Raw genomic sequence first — 23,717 nt, 5'->3', positions numbered from 1 at the left:
GCTCCTCTTCATCTGATCTCAAGTTTTTGGGACTTGAACTCTCAGCTTACCTTCCAATTTTGGGATTCATCAGCCTCCGCAGTCTGTGAGCCACGACCTGCCAGCTTACCTGCCGATCTTGAGATTTGTCAGCCTTTGCAGCCTGTGAGCCACAGACCTGTTGTATGACCTGCAGATCTTGAGTTCTGCAGTCCCTGCATCTGTGTGAGTCAGGAGAAGCTACCAGCCTGACCCATGGACTTGAGACTTACCAGCCTCTACAGCCTCGTGAGCCATTTCCTTGATATAAATCTATTTACATATAAATATATATGTATATATATATCTCACTGGTTTTGCTTCTCTAGAGAACCCAGCCTAAGATACCAATTAAAGGGCAAACATTGGCAGAATGAAAAAAAAAAATCATTCGATTGCTATCAAGCTGATCTGACTCATGGTAACCCCTCCCCCCATGAGTCAGAGTAGTAGTGACACACAAGTGTGTCAGTTCAGTGACTAATTTTTCAAAAGTAGATCACCAAGCCTTTCTTCTGAAGTCCCTCTGAGTGGACTCAAACCTCCAACATTTTGGTTAGCAGCTGAATGCATTAACCGTTTGCACCTCCCAAGGACTACAACATCTCTATTTATTTCTGTATTACTTGTCATTATACTATATACATACATACACACATACACACACATAGACATCACACAGATGCTTTGGACTTCAACCAGCAGGGCTCTATTAATTATTGATAGAAAAGTACTGATATCAATTATAAATGCGTATTTGTCCATTTCCCCTTTCAGATTTATCAGTTTTTGTATTTTGGAGCCCTGTTGTTAAATACATACACATTTAGGATTGTTGTATCTTTTTGGAGAATTGAACCTTTATTATGTTATGTCCCTACTTATTCCCAATAATACTCCTTTTTCTGAAGTATAATTTATCTGATATTAATATAGTTACTGCAGTAGAACTGGATAATTTTCAACCATTTCAAGAGGTAGCATAAGATCAAGAACTGATGGTATAAAAGGAAGAAATCGAAGCTGCATTGAAGGCATTGGTGAAAAAACTATCCTCTCTCCACCATCTTCACTACTATGACACCAACTGTCCCTCACACAGCACTTCTCTGCTGGGTTCAATAACTCATTACAATGGCCACACAGAACTCATAGTCCATATTCACGATTATGGGGTTTATTAGGGAAGTAACAGTTATAGCTCAGGCTCAAAGACACTCAGAATACAGTTCTTCTATATCAGGACAGCCTCTTCCCTCCTGTGCTCATAGGTGTGACTCTGCCTGGCCTTGGGCCTCTCTCCGAAGGCACTCAGCTTTCCTTCTCCCTGGGCCATCATCTCCTATAGCCGGGTCCCTGTTGCTTGGTCTCTCCTGCCATGGCATCTTACCGTCTTCAGGGTTACAGCTTCCTCTCTCTATCTCAGTCTCCTGCTTCTAGGAGCTTCTCAGTGCAGGGATCTCAGGTCTATAATATACGCTCAGCTCCTGGCTGTTCTTCCTTGATGGGAGTTGAATCCTCCTCTTTGCTCTGGAACTGGTGCTCTTTGAAGGGAAAACTAAACAATCCCCTTGGTGAGCCACAATTACCCTATCACACAGTCCTGCCCAAGCACCAGGGTGGATGTTATAAGACCATGGCTAGAAAGGCCACACAAAGTAAACAATCACAACAGAGTACCATGGACTCATTTTTCAAGTGAAGTACCAAAAATCCCATAGGAACAGATTAGTAAAGAATATAATCAATAGCAAGAACATTTTCATAATTATGTTTTCTGTATTTGGAAGAAATCTATAGCGCTATTCTTATTTTGCCAATTCACAGGGATCACAGAGATTAGTGGTAGATATTGCAGTACCAGAAAACTCTCTGGTGAAACAGTCTGTGAGCGGTCTTACAAACATGGATATTCCACCAGAGTCAAAAGAATGACGTTACATTAATCATCAAAGAGAACATTTCAAGATCTAGCCTGAAGTACAATGTTGTCACTGATAGCTAATATCCATACACTTACAAGGAAGACCAGTTTATATGACTCTTCAAATTTATGCACCAACCATTAATGCCAAAGACAAAGAAATTGAAGATTTTAAACAACTTCTGCAGCCTGAAATTGATCAAACATGCAATCAAGATGCATTGATAATTACCGGTCATTAGAATGTTAAAGTTGGAAACAAAGAAGGAAAAGTAGTTGGAAAACACAGCATTGCTGATAGAAATGATGCCAGAAATCTCATGAAAGAATTTTGCAAGACCAGTGACTCATCCACTGCAAATATTTTTTTCCACCAACATAAACGGGAGCTATACACGTGGACTTTACCAGATGGAATACACGGGAATCAAACTGACTACATCTGTGGAAAGAGAAGATGGGAAAACTCATATCATCAGTCAGAACAAGGCCAGGGATCGATTGTGAAACAGACTGTCAATTGCTCACATGGGAGTTCAAGTTGAAACTGAAGAAAATTAGAATAAGTCAAAAAGGGCCAAAGTACGACCTTGAGTATATCTCACCTGTATTTAGAGACCACCTCAAGAATACATTTTACGTGTTCAACGCTAATGACTGAAGACCAGACGAGTTGTGGAATGACATCAAGGACATCACACATGAAGAAAGCAAGAGGTCCTTTAAAAGACAGGAAAGAGAAAAGACCAAAACGGATGTCAGAAGAGACTCTGAACCTTGCTCTTGAATGTCAGGTAGCTGAAGTGAACGGAAGAAATGATGAAGTAATAGAGCTGAACAGAAGATTTCAAAGGGTGGCTTGAGAAGAAAAAGTATTATAATGACATGTGTAAAGATCTGGAGATGGATAACCAAAAGGGAAGAACACACTCAGCATTTCTCAAGCTGAGAGAACTGACAAAAAAATTCAACTCTTGAGTTGCAATACTGAAGGATTCTACAGGTATAATATTAAATGACGCAGGAAGCATCAAAAGAAGATGAAAGTAATACCCACAGTCACTATACCAAAAAGAATTGGTCGGTCTTCAACCATTTCAGGAAGTAGCATATGATCAGCAACCAATGGTACTGAAGGAAGAAGTCCGTGCTGCACTGAAGGAATTGGTGAGAAAAAAAAGCCTCCAAGAATTGATGGAATACCAACTGAGACGTTTCACCAAATGGATGCAGCACTGGAATCGCTCGCTTGTCTAATCCCAAGAAATATGGAATACAGCTACCTGGCCTACGAACTGGAAAGGATCCATATTTACGCCTATTCCTAAGAAAGGTGATCCAACCAAATGTGGAAATTATCAAACAATATCATTAATATCACATGCAAGTAATATTCTGCTAAAAATCATTCAAAAGCAGCTGCAGCAGTACATTGACAGGGAACTGCCAGAAATTTAAGCAGGATTCAGAAGAGGACATGGAAGGAGGGATATCATAGCTGAAACCATATCGATTCTGGCTGAAAGCAGAGAATACCAGAAAGATGTTTACCTGTGTATTATTGACTATGCAAAGACATTCGACTGTGTGGATCATAACAAACTATGGATAACACTGGGAAGAATGGGAATTCCAGGACACTTAATTGTGCTCATGAGGAACCTTTACATAGATTAAGAGGCAGTTGTTCAGACAGAACAAGGGGATACTGATTGGTTTAAAGTCAGGAAAGGTGTGCGTCAGGGTTGTATTCTTTCAGCATACCGATTTAATCTGTATGCTGAGCAAATAATACGAGAATCTGGACTATATGAAGAAGAACGGGGCATCAGGATTGCAGGAAGGCTCATTAACAACCTTCATTATGCAGATGGCACAACCCTGTTTGCTGAAAGTGAAGAGGACTTGAAGCACTTACTAATGAACATCAAAGACCACAGCCTCCAGTATGGATTACGCCTCAACATAAAGAAAACAAAAATCCTCACAACTGGACCAACGTGCAACATCATGAGAAATGGAGAAAAGACTGACGTTGTCAAGGATTTCATTTTACTTGGATCCACAATCAACAGCCATGGAAGCAGCAGTCAAGAAATCAAAAGACACATTGCATTGGGCAAATCTGCTGCAAAGGACCTCTTCAAAGTGTTGAAGAGCAAAGATGTCACCCTGAAGACTAAGGTGCGCCTGACGCAAGCCATGCTATTTTCAATCACATCATATACATGTGAAAGCTGGAAAATGAATAAGGAAGACCGAAGAAGAGTTGACGCCTTTGAATTGTGGTGTTGGTGAAGAATATTGAATATACCATGGACTGCCAAAAGAACGAACAAATCTGTTTGGGAAAAAGTGCGGCCAGAATGCTCCTTAGAGGCAAGGATGGCGAGACTGCATCTTATATACTTTGGATATGTTGTCAGGAGGGATCAGTCCCTGGAGTAGGACGTCATGCTTGGCAGAGTACAGGGTCAGCGGAAAAGAGGGTGACCCTCAATGAGGGGGATTGACACAGTGGAACACTTATACACTGCTGGTGGGAATGTAAAATGGTATACAACTACTTTGGAAATCAATTTGGCGCTTCCTTAAAAAGCTAGAAATAGAACTACCATACAACCCAGCAATCTCACCCCTCAGAATATATCCTAGAGAAATAAGAGCTGTTACACAAACAGATACATGCACATCTATGTTTATTGCAGCAGTGTTTACAAGAGCAAAAAGATGGAACCAACCAAGGTGCCCATCAATGGATGAATGGATAAATAAATTATGGTATATTCACACAATGGAATACTACACATCAATAAAGAACAGTGATGAATCTGTGAAACATTTCATAACATGGAGAAACCTGGAAGGCATTATGCTGAGTGAAATTAGTTGCAAAAGGTCAAATATTGTATAAGACCACTATTATAAGATCTTGAGAAATAGTTTAAACTGATAAGAACATATTCCTTTGTTGTTACGAGAGGGGGGAGGGAGGGAGGGTAGGAGAGGGGTATTTACTAAAGAGATAGACAAGAACTACTTTGGGTGAATGGAAGGACAACACTCAACACAGTGGAGGTCAGCACAACTGGACTAAACCCAAAGCAAAGCAGTTTCCTGAATAAACTGAATGCTTCAAAGGTCAGCAAAGCAGGGGCAGGGGTTTGGGGACCACGGTTTCAAGGGACATCTAAGTCAACTGGCATAATAAAATCTATTCAGAAAACATTCTGCATCCCACTTTGAAGAGTGGCATCTGGGATATTAAATGCTAGCAAGCAGCCATCTCAGATGCATCAATGATTCTCAACCCACCTGGATCAAGGGAGAATGGAGAACACCAAGAACATAAGATAATAATGAGCCCAACAGACAGAAAGGACTACATGAACTAGAGACTACATCATCCTGAGACCAGAAGAACTAGATAGTGCCGAGCCACAACCAATCACTGTCCTGACAGGGAACATAACAGAGATCCCTTGAGGGAGCAGGAGAACAGTGGGATGCAGACCCCAGATTCTCATAAAAAGACCAGACTTAATGGTCTGACTGAGACTGGAAGGAGCCCAGTGATCATGGCCCCCACAACTTCCGTTTACCCACTACGGGAACCATCCCCAAAGCCAGTTCATCAGACGTGGATTGGACTAGACAATGGGTTGGAGAGGGATGCTGGTGAGGCATGAGCTACTTGGTTTGGGTGGACACTTGAGACAATGTTGGCATCTCCTGCCTGGAAAGGAGATGGGTGGGTAGAGGGGCTTAGAAACTGGCAAAATGCTCACGAAAAGAAAGAGTGGAAGGAGGGAGTGGGCTGTCCCATTGGGGGGAAAGTAATTGGGAATATGTAACAAGTTGTGTATAAGTTTTTATGTGAGAGACTGGCTTGATTTGTAAACTTTCATTTAAAACACAATAAAAATTATTAAAATAATAAAAAAAAGAAGCTCACCCATGATTGCTTCAACAAGCACTCAGAACAAAGACTCAAGGAATCTTCTGGATGAAGGTGCAATCCTGGAATTACCAGACGCAGAATACAAAAGATTAATATACAGAACTCTTAAAGACATCAGGAAGGAAATGAGGCAAAATGCAGAACAAGCCAAGGAACACAAAGATAAAGCAGCTGAAGAAATTAAAAAGGTTACTCAAGAACATAATTAAAAATTTAATAAGCTGCAAGAAACCACAGAGAGACTGCAAGCAGAAATTCAGAAGATTAAAAATAAAATTACAGAGTTAGAAAACTCAATAGAAACTAAGAAGAGCACAATTGAAGAACTGGAAGGCAGAATTACTGAGATTGAAGATAAATCTCTTGGGACTAATATATTTCAAGAGAAAGCAGATAAAAGAATTTTAAATGAAGAAATCCAAAGAATCATGTGGGACTTTATCAAGAGAAATAACTATGAGTGATTGGAGTACCAGAACAGGGAGGGCTAACAGAAAATACAGAGGGAACTGTTGAAGATTTTTTGGCAGAAAACTTCCCTGATATCATGAAAGATGCTCATCGAATTCCACATAAGGTAGATCTCAAAAGAAAGTGACCGAGACATATAATAATCAAACTTGCCAAAATCAAATATAAAGAGAACTTAAAGAGAGGCTAGGGATAAAGGAAGTCACCAACAAAGGAGAGTAAATAATAATAAACTTGGACTACTCAGCAGAAATCATGGAGGCAAGAAGGCAATGGGATGACTTATACAAAATATTGAAGGAAAAAAATTGCCAGCCAGGAATCAAACCATAACCCTGGCCCTCTGGCCTTCTGGCCCTCTGGCCTTAGCCCTCTAACTCTAGCCCCTAAGCCATGAGCCCCAAAGCCCCTAAGACCCTAAGCCCTTAGGTCCTAACCTCCAAGGCCCTAAACTCTAACCCTAACCCAAACCCTAACCCCTATACCCTAAACCCTACAACCTAAACACCTACACCCCAAAACACTACACACCAAAACCCTACACTCTAAACCCTATACTCTAAGCCCCAAACCCTAAACCCAAACCTCAAACCCCAAAGCCCAAACCCTAAGCCTAACCATAAACCCTAAACCCTAACACCTAACCCTAACCCCTAGCCTCTCTAACCCTAACAACCCTAACACTAACCCTCGAACCCTAACCCTCTAATGCTAACCTGAAACCCTAACCCAGAACCCTAACCCTCTAAACCTAATCCTCTAACCCTAGCCCTAAACCTAACCCCAACCCCCAAACCCAGCTCCAAACTCTAAACCTCAAATCCCTAGCCCTAAACCTAACAATGAGCCTAAGCCTAACCCTATCACTTAACCATAAACCCTAAACCATAACACTTAAAACCCTAACACCCTTAGCCCTAACACATTTAAACCTAACACCCTAAACGTCAAAACCCTATACACTAACACCCTTAACCCCAACCACTAACCCCTAAACTTAAACGCTTAACTATCTAACCCTCTAACCCTAATACCCTAACCCTAAACTCTAACCCCAGCCCCCAGCCCTCACTCTGAGCCTTAAACTCTAAATCTTAAGCCCTAAATCCTAGGCTCTAAGCCGTAAGCCCTAAAAGCTAAGTCCTAAAACCCTAAACTCTAAGCCCTAAGCCCTAAACCTAACCCTCTAACCCTAACCCTAACACCTTACCCCAAACCCATCCCAAACCCCTAAACCTGAATCCCTAAACCCTAGCCCTAACCCCTAACCCTAAACCTCTAAACCATACCCCTAATCCTCTAACCCTAAACCTCTAACCCTAAACCTCTAACCCTAACCACAACACCAACCCCAACCTCTGAACCCTGAAACCCTAACCCCCTAACCCTAAGCCTCTGAACCCTAAGCCTAAACCCTCTAGCCCTAAACCCTAACATTCACCTCCTCACACCCTCACCTTCTCACTCCCTCACTCTATAATCTTCTCAACCTCTAACCCCTCACCCTCTAACCCCTCACCCTCTAACTCCTTCAATCTCTAACCCCCAACCCTCTAAACCCCAACCCTCTAACACCCACCCTCTAACCTCAAACCACATATCCTAAACAAACCCAACACCAAACCCAACCCTAAACCTAAACCCTAAACCCTAAAACCTAACCCAAACCCTAATGACTAAACCCCAAAACCCTAAACTGCAACCCCTAACACCTAACCTGTAACTTCAAACTCTAACCTCAAACCCTAAACCTAACCCTAACACATAACCCCAACCCAAAAACCCTAACCGAAAAACCCTAACCCTAAACTCTAACCCCAAACCCTAAGGACCCTAACTCTAACAACCCTAACCCTAATATCCCTAACCCCAAACCCTAACCCTTTTTGTTAGCAGCAGTAGCACTTAACCACTAGCCACCAGGGTTTCCATGAGCAGTCACAGGAATAGACATATGCACACCCGTGTTCACTGCAACATTATTCACAGTAACAAAAAGATGGAAACAACCTAAGTGCTCATCCATGGAGGAACGGATAAACAAACTACGGTACATACACACAGTGGAACACTACACGACAATAAAGACCAATGATGAATCTCCGCAACATCTCACACCATGGATGAATCTGGGGCGCATCATACTGACTAAGTCAATCACAAAACGACATATACAGTGAGAGACCACTATCATAAAAATTCATGAAAACATTTACGCACAGAAACAATCCTTGATGTTCACCAAGGAGACGGAGTGGGTAGAGAAAAGCTAACTAAACAATAACCAAAACAACGAAACCCACTGCCGTCGAGTAGATTCCAGCTCATAGAGACCCTATAGAACAGATTGGAACTGCCCCATAGAGTTTCCAAGGAGTGCCTGGTGGATTCGAACTGCAGACCTTTGGTTAGCACCGGTGGCTCTTAACCACTACGCCATCAGGGTTTCCAACCAAACAACAGATATGTGGTAACTCTGGTGAAGGAAGAGACGGTACACAAGACTGGGGAATCAACCTCAGCCTCACTCCAACCCTAACCATAACCCTAAACCACTTGTGCCCGAGCCTAGTAACCCCAGCTCTAACCCAACCCCCAACCACCTAAAACCTATACCCCTAAACCTAACTCCCAAACCTCTAACCCCCAAACCTGGACCCCTAACACCAAACCCTAACCCCTAACCCTAATCCTCTAACCCTTCTGCATCTCTGGGCCTCTCGAGTCTCCGTCTATTTTCTCCCTCCAAATCCTACTAACACTCGGTGGAATTTTGAAGTTTCCGCTGTGCTTTGCTTCTTGTTGTCTCCACCGGTCCCATCAAGGCACTGCATCATTTGCTCTGCTTCACTATTGAGTTCCAGAACCATGGCTTAGAATCGCCTGACACTGAACTTCAGCGATTCGGCGCAAGGGCGCGAGAGGGCGCGCGCACCGCCGGTTCTGTTCTGCCCACCAGGCCCTCCGTGCATGGGAACCTCCTGGACCTAAGCCGGGACGACCTGGGTACCGCTCCAGTGGGGATAGCAGAAGCTTTTCTTCCCGAGGGACCCAACGCCCCAGGGCGCTCTCTCAATACTCCCATTAATGCTATGATTATCCTAACCCACTCCTTCTGCAAGACCTAGTGGGTCCTCGACCAGGCCCAGCCTTCACGACCCGCAACCCCCCCGCCGTGCTCACGTAGAGGAACCTGCAGGGCCGTGCCCTCCCCGCCCAAGCTCTGCCCCTCCATACCCTGATGCCCTGCAGGCCTCTACTAGGTCCCCGCCCAGGGGAGAGTTGTCGCCCCACACGGGGTGGGGGGACACCAGGGAACATTCGGAAACCACTCCCCAGGCACGAAGCCCACTGCCCGACTGCCCGTATTGAGACCATGTGAGCAGGGCTGCCCCGCCGACTGGAGCCTGCAGGGCAATCACTCACGTTTGTCAGCTTCTCACCGCCCTCTGGGCTCGGGGTCCCAGAGCAGCCAATCCCCCCGGGGCGGGGGAGGCGGTCCGTCCGCAGGGGCTGGAAGATCGGGTTGGTGCCCATGGCCGGAGCACTTAAAACCCTTATAAACCCTCATAAACGGCCAGCTCCAGACCTTCAAATGTCAGCCCGAGAGACACCTAATCTCCAACCTAAAAAAAAAAAAAAAACCACACCTGTGGCCATCGAGTCAATTCTGACTCATAGCGACCCTATAGGACAGAGTAGAACTGCCCCACAGAGTTTCCAAGGAGCGCCTGGTGGATTCAAACTGCCAACCTTTTGGCTAGCAGCCTTAGCACTTAACCACTAGCCACCAGGGTAACCCACTAAACCCACTGCCACCAGGGTAGAGGCTCCAAATCCCGCCAGTGTGAGGAACCCTCAAATCCCCTCAGCACCAGAGATCGCGTCCACAGCGACCGGTACACAGCGCCGCACAAACGTTTAAGTTAACAAACAACATGGTTGCTCAAGACCCCTTCCTGCTACCCCCACCCCCGCCACCCAGAGGGGGAGCGGGACCGGCATCCACACTGTTAACACACACTGAATCGCTGCTTCCACAAGGAGTAGGGTCCCCACGCTGCTCCAGAGATTCCCAAGACCCCTTCCTTTCCAGGTGCGGCCGGGGCCGCGCCGACGCCCCAGCCCCGAGAGTAGACCAGCTGGGCGCGGGCGAGGGCGCGGGGTGCCTCAGCCTCCCAGGCACAGCGCCCAAAACAGTAAGGGGCAGCGGGGCCTTGGGCGGGGGATCGCTCTCTCCCCGTCCCTGGCACCCTACGGAGTCTGGTGGGGGTGGGACGACGAACGGGGGCGAGTGCCCCCTCCTCAGTCTGGAATCTCACCGCCCCCGGGTGAACTCTGGGCCTTGGTTTCTCCCCTGGCACAGGGAGCAGGTAGGGGGCGGAGGGGGCAGGAGCCCATCACCCAGCTTGGCCCGCAAACCCGCCCCGGGCAGAGTAGGGACCTGGGCGCAGCCCTGGACACGGCCTTTCTCCCCAAGCCCTTCAAGCCCCCAGGCCCGAGGGCACTCCGCAGCTGGACCCCGCGGCTGGACCCCCACCCCCGCCCCCCGCAAATCCATGGGGATGCAAATTTCGCAGACCAGCTGCGTCTCCCGGGCCAGAGGCTCCCTCTCGCAGCCCATAGAGTGGCTGCGTCCGCCCGCCCCCGCGCCGCATCCGCCCCTGGGGATCACTCGGGTCGGGGTACGCCGGAGGGGGCGATGCCAGCTGCTAAACCAACTTCCGGACTCTCCAACCTCTGGAGCCCACGGGGTGCTGGCACTGGAACCTGCCCTCCTGGCGCCTTCCCTCCACACCTTCGAGGGGCCGGGCTTGTTCAGTCTGCGAGCGGGTCCCTCCACCCACCTGCCGGAGTTTCATACCTTTCAGAAAACACGCACGGAAAGCAGCACGAACACCGTCCGCTATAAGGCGCGCCATCCGGCCCGGGCCCCTCACCACCCGTCCGGGCGCTTCTGTGAGTAACTGGCTGGAGGGCGAGGAACATGGCTGCTGGCCCGGCCCAGCGGCCCGGGTGGGGGGCCGGCGTGGGGGGGTTGGGCCTCCAGAGGGGAGGGTGGGGTCTAGAAGCAAGGACAACGCCAAGGTGTGCGGGGTGAGGAGACGGGAGACGTCAGGAGAGGGCCCTCTCGCGTGCAGAGTTAAGTATTGGAGGTGCAACGGTTAAGTGCTTGGCTAACTGAAAGGTGGGCCGTTGGAACCCACCAGCTCAGGGGTTGAAAAGATCTGGAGATGGGCTCCCATAAAGATTCTAACCAAACAAAATCCAAACCAGTTGCTGTTGAATCAATTCAGACTCGTAGTGACCCTATAGGGCAGAGTAGAACTGCCCCATAGGGTTTCTAAGACTATAAGTCTTTACAGAAGCAGACTGCCATGTATTTCCGCCAAGAAGCAACTGGTGGATTTGAACTGTCCACCCTTTGGTTAGCAGCCGAGCTCTTAACCACGGTGCCACCGGGGCTGCACCATAAAAAGCCGCAACCTAGGAAACCTTGTGAAGCAGTTCTAAGTTGTCATACAGGGTTGATATGAGTCAGAATCTCTTGATGGCACACAACCATGATTGTACTAAGAAAAATTCCTCCAAGCAGCTGTCTACATGACCCCTGAAGCAAACATGCATGCACGCTATCAAAGCAGTGCGGCCAAAGACAGGAAATTGGAATAGAGACATTATAGAGTGGACAGTGAAAAGTGATTTCTGAGGGGCATGCAGCTCAAGCGGAGGAGGTAGCATACAACTAAATGCCCTTCTCCTTCTATTGTTCAATGATCTTGAGAAAGAATGTGTCCCAGGAATTAACTGTAGCCCAGGAGAACTTGAAGACAGCAAATACAGAGGACCGGTCAGGATGCTTCTGCAGTGGTCAGGGTGAGGAGTGATGGTGGAAGTGCAGGTGGGAACAGTGGACAGGCTTGAGGTGTACTTTGGAGCTTGAGCTGCCAAGAACTGCTGGTCGATCAGACGTATGGGATGAGGGGAATGGAGAATCAAAGGTGACTTCTGGAATTCAGGCTACCATGAGCGCATGGTCACCAGAGCCATTCTCTACCATGTGGAAAACCATGGAGGAACAAACTTGAGAAAATGACCAAAAGATTTTTTCTGGACATGTTAGATTTGGATGTCTGAGGTCATCCAAGTGTGGAGAACAGTTCCCAGCTGTGGATACCACTCTGAGGTAGAATAGTTTTCCAGGTTCTAAGAATTTGGAGATCATCAGCCTATAGCTGATTTGAAAGCCACTGGTGGTGCAGTGGTTATGCATTTGGCTGCTACCAAAAGGTCTGCAGTTTGAATCTACCAGTCGCTCCTTGGAAACCCTGTGGGGGGGCTCTACTCTGTCCTGTACGGTCCCTATGAGTGAGAATCCACTCGATAGCGACTTCTTTTTGTTTTGTTTTGTTTTAATACTAAGCTCAGAAAAGTTGTGTGTCAGGGTTGTATTTTTTCACAATACTTATTCAAGCAGTTCGAATCTACCAGTCACTCCTTGGAAACCCTATGGGTCAATTCTACTCTGTCCTTTAGGGTTGCTATGAGATAGAATCGACTCAACAGCAATGAACTTAGTCTTAGAGGAGCCCTTTGTCTGTCAAAGCTGAGAGTTTTACTTTATACTTTTTAAAACTGCCATGTCTCATGTTACGTGGCTACCCTTACAGGAGCATTTTTGGTGCTAACTTGACTTGTTCTTGGTGAAGGGCTCTGTATTCATTTTCTAGGGCTGCCATAGTAAATTACCAAAAACTCAGTGTCTTTAAAAAAACATATAATCCATACAGTCCAAGAAGCTGGATCATATGAAGAAGAAGGGGCACCAGGATTGGAGGAAGACTCGTTAACAGCCTAGACATGCAGATGACACAACCTTGCTTACTGAAAGTGAAGAGAACTTGAAGCACTTACTGATGAGGATCAAAGACTTCAGCCTTCAGTATGGATTACACTTCAACATAAAGAAAGCAAAAATCCTCACAACTGGAACAATAAAAAAATCACAATAAACAGAGAAAATACTGAAGTCGTCAAGGATTTCATCTTACTTGGATCCACAATCACCACCCATGGAAGCACACTTTGAGAAATCAAATGACATATTTTATTGGGCAAATCTGCTACAAAAGACCTCTTTAAAGTGTTAAAAATCAAAGATGTCACTTTGAGGACTAAGGTGTGCCTGAACCAAGCCATGATATTTTCAGTCACCTCATATGCATGCTAAAGCTGGACAATGAATAAGGAAGACGAAAGAACTGAAACTTGAATTATGTTGTTGGTGAAGAATAATGAATATACCATGGACTGCTAGAAGAATGAACACACCTGTCTTGGAAGAAGTACAGCCAGAATGCTCCTTAGAAAAGTGGGTGGCAAGACTTGGTCTCACGTACTCTGGACATATTATCAGGAGGAATCAGTCCCTGGAAAAAGACATCGTGCTTGGTAAAGTAGAGGGTCAGTGAAAAAGACAAAGATCCTCAATGAGACAGATTGAGACAGTGGCTGCAACAGTGGGCTCAGACGTAGCAATGAGAAAGGCCCAGGGCTGGGCACTGTTCCGTTCTGTTGTACACAGGGTCGCTATGTGTTGGAACTGACCCAACAGCACCTAACAACAACATCATAAACTCACTAGATCTCCTGGGGATAGAATGTCATATTCAGTGTAGAATAGATAGAGTTTCTTTGTTTGTTTGTTTACCATATTTACTAATACTATGATTTACATTTGATAACTTCCGCAGTCTGTTGGATCGCCTTTCTTTGAATGGACACAAACATGCATCTCTTGCAGTCTGTTGGCCAGGTAGCTAGCTTCCAAATTTCTTTGCATGGTGGAGTGAGCATCTGCAGTGCTGCATCTGTTTGTTGAAACAACTCAGTGGGTGTTCTGTCAGCTCCTGGAGCCTTGTTTTTCGCCAGTGTCTTCAGTGTAGCTTGGACTTCTTGCTTCACTACTACCAGTTCTTCATCATATGCCACCTCATGAAACGACTGAAAGTCGACCATTTCTTTTGGTACTGTGACTCTGTGTATTCTTTCCATCTTTTGTGTGTGTGTGCTTTAAGTGAACCTTTACAAATCAAGTCAGTCTCTCATACAAAAATTTGTATACAGCTTGCTATGTACTCCTAGTTCCTCTCCCACTAATGAGACAGCACACTTCTTCTCTCAGCCCTGAATTCCCTGTGTCCCTTCAGCTACTTTCTGTCCCCCTCTGCCTTCTCATCTCCCCTCCAAACGGGAGCTGCCCACATAGTCTCATGTGTCCACTTGAGACAAGAAGGTCACTCCTCACCACTATCATTTTCTATCCTATAATCCAGGCCAATCCCTGTCTGAAGAGTTGGCTTTGGGAATGGTTCCAGTCTTGGGCCAACAGAAGGTCTGGGGACCATGACCTCCAGGGTTCCTCTAGTCTCAGTCAGATCACTAAGTCTGATTTTTTTTTATGAGACTTTGAGGTCTGCATCTCACTGCTCTCATGCTCCGTCAGGGATGCCCTGTTTCGTTCCCTGTCGGGGCAGTCTTCGGTTGTAGACAGGCACCATCTAGTTCGTCTGGTCTCAGGCTGATATAGTCTTGGATTTATGTGGCCATTTCTGTCTTCTGGACTCATAATTACCTTGTGTCTTTGGTGTTCTGCATTCTCCTTTGCTCCAGGTGGGTTGAGACCAATGGATGCATCTTAGATGGCCGCTTGATAGTGTTTTTAAGACTGCAGACGCCACTCACCAAGTGGGATGCAGAATGTTTTCTTAATAGATTTTATTATGCCAATTGACCTAGATGTCCCCTGAAAACATGGTCCCTCAACTGCTGCCCCTGCTACTCTGGCCTTTGGAGCATTTGGTTTATTCAGGAATCTGCTTTTCATTTAGTCCATTTATGCTGACCTCTCCTTTATTGTATGTTGTCTTTCCCTTCACCTAAAATAGTTCTTGTCTACTATCTAGATTTGCAAATATCCTTCTCCCTCCCTTTCTCCCCACCCTCGTAACTATCAAAGAATATTTTCTTCTCTGTTTAGACTATTTCTTGAGTTCTTATAATAGTGGTCTCATACAATATTTGTCCTTTTGCAACTGACTAATTTCACTCAGCGTAATGCCCTCCAGATTCCTCCAAGCTATGAAATATTTCACGGATTCATCATTGTTCTTGATCTGTGTGAAGTATTCCATCGTGTGAATGCACCACAATTTATTTATCCATTCATCTGTTGATGGGCACCTTGGTTACTTCCATCTTTCTGCTATTGTAAACAGTGCTGCAATGAACATGGTTGTCCATGTATCTGTTCATATAAAGGCTCTTATTTCTCTAAGATATATTCCAAGGAGTGGGATTGCCATATCCTATTGTAGTTGTATTTCTAGCTTTTTAAGGAAGTGCCAGATTGATCTCCAAAGTGGCTGCACCATTTTAAATTCCCACCAGCAGTGAATAAGTGTTCCAGTCTCTCTACAACCTCTCCAACATTTATTATTTTGTGATTTGGCATTAATGGCAGCCTTGCTGGAGTGAGATGGTGTCTCGTTGTAGTTTTGATTTACATTTCTCTAATGGCTAATGATTGTGAGCATTTCCTCATGTATCTGTTACCTGCCTGAATGTCTTCTTCGTTGAAGTGCCTGTTCCTATCCTTTGCCCATCTTTAAAATGGATTATTTGTCTTTTTGTTATTGAGTTTTTGCAATATCATGTAGATTTTAGAGATCAGAGGCTGATCGGAAATGTTATAGCTAAAAATTGTTTCCCACTCTGTAAGTAATCAGTTTACTCTTCTGGTGAAGGCTTGGGCTGAGCGTAAGTGTTCGATTTTTAGGAGTTCTCTTTTCTCTTTGGGTGCTTGCACATTGTTAGCAATGTTTTTTGTACTGTTTATGCTACATATTTTTTTTTTATTAGGGCTCCTAGTGTTGTCCCTGTTTTTTCTTCCATGATTTTTATCATTTTAGATTTCATATTTAGGTCTTTGATCCATTTCAGTTAGTTTTTGTGCATGGTGTGAGGTATGGATCTTGTTTCATTTTTTTGTGGAGGGATATCCAGTTATGCCAGCACCATTTGTTAAAGAGGCTATCTTTCCCCCATTTAACTGACTTTGAGCCTTTATCAAATATCAGCTAATAAGTGAATGGATTTATGTCTGGTTTCTCAGTTCTGTTCCATTGGTCTATGTGTCTGCTGCTGTACCGGTACCAGGCTGTTTTCACTACTATGGCGGTATAATAAGTTCTAAAATCAGGTAACGTGATGCCTCCCACTTTGTTCTTCTTTTTCAGTAATGCTTTATTTATCTGGGGCCTCTTTCCCTTCCATATGAAGTTGGTGATTTGTTTCTCCATCACATTAAAAAATGTCCTTGGAATTGGGATTGGAATTGCAGCATATCTATAGATCGCTTTCAGTAGAAGAGACATTTTTACAATGTTCAGAGTTCCTGTCTATGATCAAGGTATGTTTGTCCACTTACGTAAGTCTCTTTTGGTTTCTTGTAGTAGTGTCTTGTAGTTTTCTTTGTATAGGTCTTTTATGTCTCTGGTTACAATTATTCCTAGTATTTTATCTTCTTGGGGGCTACTGTAAATGGTATTGATTTGGTGATTTCCTCTTCAATGTTCTTTTTGTTGGTGTAGAGGAATCCAACTGATTTTTGTAGGTTTATCTTGTATCCTGATATTCTGCTGAACTCTTCTACTAGTTTCAGTAGTTTTCTTGAGGATTCTTTAGGGTTTTCTCTGTATAAGATCGTGTTATCTGCAAATAGAGATACTTTTATTTCTTCTTTACCAATCTGGATGCCCTTTATTTCTTTATCTGGCCTAATTGCTCTGGCTAGGACCTCCAGCATACTGTTGAATAAGAGTGGTGATAAAGGGCATCCTTGTCTGGTTCCCCATCTCAAGGGAATGCTTTCAGGCTCTCTCCATTAAGGGTGATGTTGGCTGTTGGCTTTATATAAATGCCCTTTATTGTGTTGAGGAATTTTCCTTCAATTCCTATTTTGCTGAGAGTTTTTCTCATGAACGGGTGTTGGACTTTGTCAAATGCCTTTTCTGCATCAGTTGATAAGATCATGTGGTTCTTGTCCTTTGTTTTACCTATATGGTGGATTACTTCGATTGTTCTTCTAATGTTGAACCATCCCTGCATACCTAGTATGAATCCCACGTGGTCCTGGTGAATTATTTTTTTTGACATGTTATTGAATTCTATTGGGTAGAATTTTGTTGAGGATTTTTGCATCTAATTTCGTAAGGAATATAGGTCTGTAATTTGTTTTTTTTTTGTGTGTGTGTGTGTGGTGTCTTTACCTGGTTTTGGTAACAGGGATATGCTGGCTTCATAGAATGAGTTTGGGAGTATTTCATCTTTTTCAATGCTCTAAAATACCTTTACTAGTAGTAGTGTTAACTCTTTCCTGAAAGTTTGGTAGAACTCACCAGGGAAGCTGTCAGGGCCAGGGCTTTTGTTGTTGTTGTTGGGAGATTTTTAATTTTTAAAATTACCTTTTTCAACCTCTTCTTCTGTTATGGGTTTATTTAACTGTTCTACCTCTGTTTCTGTTAGTTTAGGTAGGCAATGTGTTTCTAGAAATTCATCCATTTCTTCTAGGTTTTCAAAGTTGTTAGAGTATGATTTTTCATACTAATCTGATATGATTCTTTTAATTTCAGTTGGGTCTGTTGTGATGTTGGGTAATTTGCTTCTTCTCCTGTTTTTCTTTTGTCCGTTTGGCCAATGTTTTAGCAATTTTGTTAATTTTTTCAAAGAACCAGCTTTTGGTCTTGTTAACTCTTTCAATTTTTTTTTCTGTTCTCTATTTCATTTAATTCTGCTCTACTTTTTATTATTTAATTTCTTCTGATGCCTGAGGGTTTCTTTTGTTGCTCTCTTTCTATTTCTTCAAGTTGTAGGGATAATTCTTTGATTTTGGCCCTTTCTTCTTTTTGGATGTGTGCATGTATTGCTATAAATTGACCTCTGAGCACTGCTTTACCTGTGTCTCAAAGGTTCTGGTAGGAAGTGTTTTCATTCTCATTGGATACTGTAAATTTCTTTATTCCATCCTTAATTTCTTCTATAACCCAGTCGTTTTTGAGCAAGGTATTGCTCAGTTTCTGAGTGTTTGATTTCTTTCCCCTGCTTTTTTTTTTGTTTTGTTTTTGATTTCTACTTTTATAGCTTCATGGTCAGAGAAGATGCTTTGCAATATTTTGATGTTTTGGATTCTTTAAGGTGTGCTTTATTGCCTAATATGTGGTCTCTCCCAGAGAATGTTCCATATGCATTGGAAAAGAAAGTATACTTGGCTGCTGTTGGGTGGAGTGTTCTGTATATGTATGTGAAGTCAAGTTGATTGATTGTGGCATTTAGATCTTCCATGTCTTTACTGAGCTTCTTTCTGAATGTTCTGTTCGTCACCAAAGTGGTATGTTGAAGTCACCTAATATTGTTGTGGAGCTGTCTATCTCACTTTACAATGCTGTTAGAGTTTGTTTTATGTATCTTGAAGCCCTGTCATTGGGTGTGTGAATATTTAATATGGTGATATCCTCCTGGTATATTGTCTGTTTAATCATTTTATAGTGTCCTTCCTTATCCTTTTCGGTGAATTTAACTTTAAAGTCTATTTTGTCAGAAATTAATATTGCCACTCTTGCTCTTTGTTGATTCTTTTTTGCTTGATATATATTTTTTCCATCCTTTGAGTTTTAGTTTGTTTGTGTCTTTAAGGAGTGTCTCTTGTAGGCAGTGTATAGATGGATCGTGTTTTTTAATCCATTCTTTCACTCTCTGTCTCTATTTGTGCATTTAGTCCACTTACAGTCAGTGTAATTCTGGTAGTTATGAGTTTTGTGCTGTCATTTTGATATCTTTTTTTGTATGTTGTCGAGTTTCTTTTTTCTGCTTAATTTTTTGTACTGAGTAGTTTTTCTCTGTATGTGGTCTTTTCCTCTTATTCGTTGTTGATTTTTTTTTTCTGAGTTGTTACGTTTTTCTTGTATTTTATTTTGATGTGTAGGATTGTTAGTCTCCTTTTTGGTTACCTTAATATTTGCCATTATTTTTCTAAGTTTAAATCTAACTTTTATTTCTCTCTACCCCTTGACTATCTCTCTATATGAAAGATCTATGACTACATTTTTCAGTCCCTCTTTATTATTTTAGTATTGTCGTCCTTTACGTAATAACATCACTGTTTCCCTGTTCTGAGCATTTTTTTATCTTGATTTATTTTTGTGATTTCCCTACCTGGGTTGATATCTGGTTGCTCTGTCCTGCATTCTAGTCTTGGGTTGATATCTGATATTGTTGATTTTCTAACCAGAAAACCCTCTTTAGTATTTCTTGTAGGTTTTTTTTTTTTTTTTTTTTACAAATTCCCTAATCTTCTGTTTATCTGGAAATGTCCTAATTTCACCTTCATATTTGAGAGACAGTTTTGCTGTGTATATGATTCTTGGCTGGCAAATCTTTTCCTTCATTACTTTATATAACTCATCCCATTGCCTTCTTCCCTGCATGGTTTCTCTCGAGTAGTCTGAGCTTATTCTTATTGAGTCTCTTTTGTAGGCGACTTTTCGTTTATTCCTAGCTGCTCTTAAAATTCTCTCTTTGTCTTTGGTTTTGGCAAGTTTGTTTATAATATGTCTGGGTGACTTTCTTTTGAGATCTACCTTATGTGGGGTTCAATGAGCATTTTGAATAGATATCTGCTGCTCATCTTTCACGGTATCAAGGAAATTTTCTGCCAACAAATCTTCAACAATTCTCTCTGTTTTTTCTGTTAACCCTCCCTAATCTGATACTTCACTCTTAGGTTATTTCTCTTGATAGAGTCCCGCATGATTCTTAGGATTTCTTCATGTTTTTAAAAATAGTTTTATCTGATTTTTCTTCAAATATATTGGTGCCACGTTATTTATCTTCAATCTCACCAATTCTGCTTTCCATTTCCTCAATACTGTTCCTCTGTCCACTGAGTTGTCTAATTCTGTAATTTTATTGTCAATCTTCTGAATTCCTGATTGCTTTCTTTCTATGGATTGTTGCAGCCTATTAAATTTTTCTTTATGTTCTTGGGTAGCCTTTTTAATTTCTTCATCTAGTTTATCTGTGTGTTCTTTGGCTTGTTCTGCACTTTGCCTGATCTCCCTGATCTCTTGAAAGTTCTGTATATTAACCTTTTGTATTCTACGTCTGGTAATTCCAGGAAGACACCTTCATGTGGAAGATTCCTTGATTCTTTGTTTTGAGAGATTGTTGAAGTGATCATGGTCTGCTTCTTTATGTGATTTGATATTGACTGCTGTCTCTGAGCCATCCATAAGTTATTTTATTTTATAATTTTACTTTTGCCTACTGTATCCTAGCTTTTTGCTTTGTTTTGTTTTGATATGCCCAAATAGGGTGCTTGAGTGAGCTCGCTTGATCATTTGCAACTTTCAAGATTTAACGTCCTGTCACCAGATGGCTCGAGCTGTTACCAGGTATATGAGCCTAGGAGTCCATTCACTTTTCTTGTATAGATTCAGCTCAGGTGTCTAGATAGTTGGTCATCAATTGTAGGTCATCAAGTCCTATAGTCTTAGATGGGGAGGGGTGATTGTTGGAGACACAGGTATCTGGTTGCATCAGGGGGTCACACTCTGAACAAAGGCAGGGGGCTGACAACCATCTCCCAAGTGTCTGTGAGGAAAGTGCACCCGTTTTCTATAGTGCACAGGTAGCTGGGTTCTGCATTTATACCACAGGCACCCTATGCTTTTGGTTGTAAGGACTGGGAGGCACCTGTTATCCTTGGACCCCTGTCTTGGGTGTCTAGATGATGTGGGTGGAGCCACCACTCCTCAGGCCACCAATGTAGGTAGGTGAGGACCCTGTTTAATAGGCAGAGCAGTGTCAAACATCAAAAACACACCTCTCCACTGCAAGGTAAAACAGTTGAAGTTGGATACCCAGCACATACACCGTTGCAGTAACAAGGGCCTAATCTCCCGAGATGGGCCTACACAGGTCCATGCAGGGGTGAAAGGTATTTAAAGTCCGTGGACCATTTGTGCCTGGAAAGGAGCTTCTTCTGTCCTGAGCTCCCCAGCTTAGTGGAGCTGGCAGATTATCTTTTCCACCAGTTGTTAATTTATTCCTTCTCCAAGGCCAGGAGAACGGCTCAGGCTGCACAGCAACACCTATCTCAGGTGCAGGGAAATCTACAGCTACTGAAGCCGTCTTGGGGGCTGAGCGCACAGTAAAACGAATGCAAATACTTAGCTTTTGCCAACAACACTGCTCTTCTCTGGTTCCGGAGTTGTGAGTAGACTGTGTGACTTGCTGTCTCCCCCTGAGGAAACTGCATCCTGAATGCTACTGCCAGCCCTGCCAGTGTCCCTCCAGGGGATTGTGTCCAAGGGGTGCCATTTCTCACCACGTCAGGTCCAGCAACTGCTCGCCACTTCTGAACCGTGTCTCCCTCCCCCTGCCACTCAGTCTGATTTCCTAACTTTGCCTTTGATGTTCAGGGCCCTTATCTTGTCATGTATAAAATTGTTGCACTTGTTTTTTCAGGTCTTTGTTTTTTGTTTTTTTTTTTTGGTTTTTGTTGTAAGAGGGATCACTGGAAGTGTCTGACTACTGTGCAATCTTGACTCTGCCTCTCTCTATCTTCTTTTGATACTTTCTGTGTCATTTAATATTTTCCCTGTAGAATCCTTCAATATTGCAACACAAGGCTTGAATTTTTTCTTCAGTTCTTTCAGTTTGACAAATGCTGAGCATGTGCTTCCCTTTTGGTTTTCTAACTCCAGGTCTTTACACATTTCATGATAATATTTTACTTTGTCTTCTTGAGGTGCCCTTTGAAATCTTCTATTCATCTCTTTTACTTCATTATTTTCTTTTTGCTTTAGCTACTCTACATTCAAGAGCAAATTCGGAGTTTTTTCTGACATCCATTTTGGTCTTCTTTTTTTCTTTCCTGGCTTTTTAATGACCTCTTGCTTTCTGTTTTTTCCAACAGATATACATATATATTTTATTTTATATCTTTATTGTCATACTTTAGATGAAGGTTTACAGAACAAACTAGGTTCCCATTAAACAATTAGTACACGTATTGTTTTGTGACACTAATTACCAACCCCACAATATGTCAACACTCTGCCCTTCTTGACCCTGGGTTCCCTATGACCAGCTTTTCTGTCCCCTCCTGCCTTCTAGCCCTTGCCCCTGGGCTTTTGTGCCCCTTTAGTTTTGCTTTCTGGGTCTGTCTAATCTTTGTCTGAAGGGTGAACTTCAGGAGTGACTTCATTACTGAGCTAAAAGTGTGTCCGGGGGACATACTCAGCATCTCTCCAGTCTCTGTCAGGTGAGTAATCTGGTCTTTTTTGAGAGTTAGAATTTTGTTCCACATTTTTCTCCAGCTCTCAGACCCTCTATTGTGATCCCTGTCAGAGCAATGACCTCTTACTTTCTTCATGTATAATGTCCTTGATGTCATTCCACAACTCATCTGGCCTTCAAGCATTAGCCTTCAATTTATCAAATCTATTCTTGAGATAGTCTCTAAATTCAGGTGAGATATAATCAAGGTTGTGCTTTGGCTCTCATAGACTTGCATATGAGAAATTGATGGTCTGTTCCACAGTCAGCCCCTGGTCTTGTTCTGACTGATGATATTGAGCTTTTCCATTGTCTCTTTCCACAGATGTAGACATTTGATTCCTGTATATTCCATCTGGTGAAGCCCATGCGTATACTCACCATTTAAGTTGTTGAAAAAAGGTATTTGCAATGAAGAAGTCATTGGTCGTGCAAAATTCTATCATGCTGTCTCCAAGGCCAGATTTTCCAACTACTGTTCCTTCTTCTTTGTTTCCAACTTTCACATTGCACTCATCAGTAATTATCAATGCATCTTGATTGCATGTCTGATCAATTTCAGACTGCAGAAGTTGGTAAAAATCTTCAGTTTCTTCATCTTTGGCATTAGCAGTTGGTGCATAAATTTGAATAATAGTCATATTAAGTGCTTGTCATGGATTGAAATGTGTCCCTAAAAAATATCTGTCAACTTGCCTAGGCCATGATTCCCAGTATTGTATGATTGTCTACCATTTAGTCATCTAATGTGATTTCCCTATGTGGTGTAAATCCTGTCACAATGATGTGATGAGATGGATTAGTCGCAGTTATATTGATGAGATCTATAAGATTAGATAGTGTCTTAAGGCAATACCTTTTGAGATATAAAAGAGACAAGCAAGCAGAGAGATATGGCGACCTCATAACACCAAGAAAGCATCCCCAGTAGCAGAGCATGTCCTT

The 23,717-nt window shown here is 43.0% G+C and overlaps 1 long non-coding RNA gene across 1 annotated transcript in view; it reads right to left on the bottom strand.

The window, feature by feature from the left end:
- LOC135229356 (uncharacterized) overlaps window positions 1-10,844 on the bottom strand; it is a 408,624-nt gene extending 397,780 nt beyond the window's left edge. The window contains exon 1 of the long non-coding RNA XR_010320135.1: window positions 9,801-10,844. This is a non-coding gene — a long non-coding RNA (uncharacterized LOC135229356). The remainder of the gene's footprint in view (window positions 1-9,800) is intronic.
- Between the last annotated feature and the right edge of the window lie 12,873 nt (window positions 10,845-23,717).

The sequence above is a fragment of the Loxodonta africana genome, unplaced genomic scaffold (genome assembly GCF_030014295.1).
Source record: "Loxodonta africana isolate mLoxAfr1 unplaced genomic scaffold, mLoxAfr1.hap2 scaffold_28, whole genome shotgun sequence".
Lineage (NCBI taxonomy): Eukaryota > Metazoa > Chordata > Mammalia > Proboscidea > Elephantidae > Loxodonta > Loxodonta africana.
Note: the sequence above shows the minus strand (reverse complement) of the source record. Positions and strands in the feature narration are given on the sequence as shown.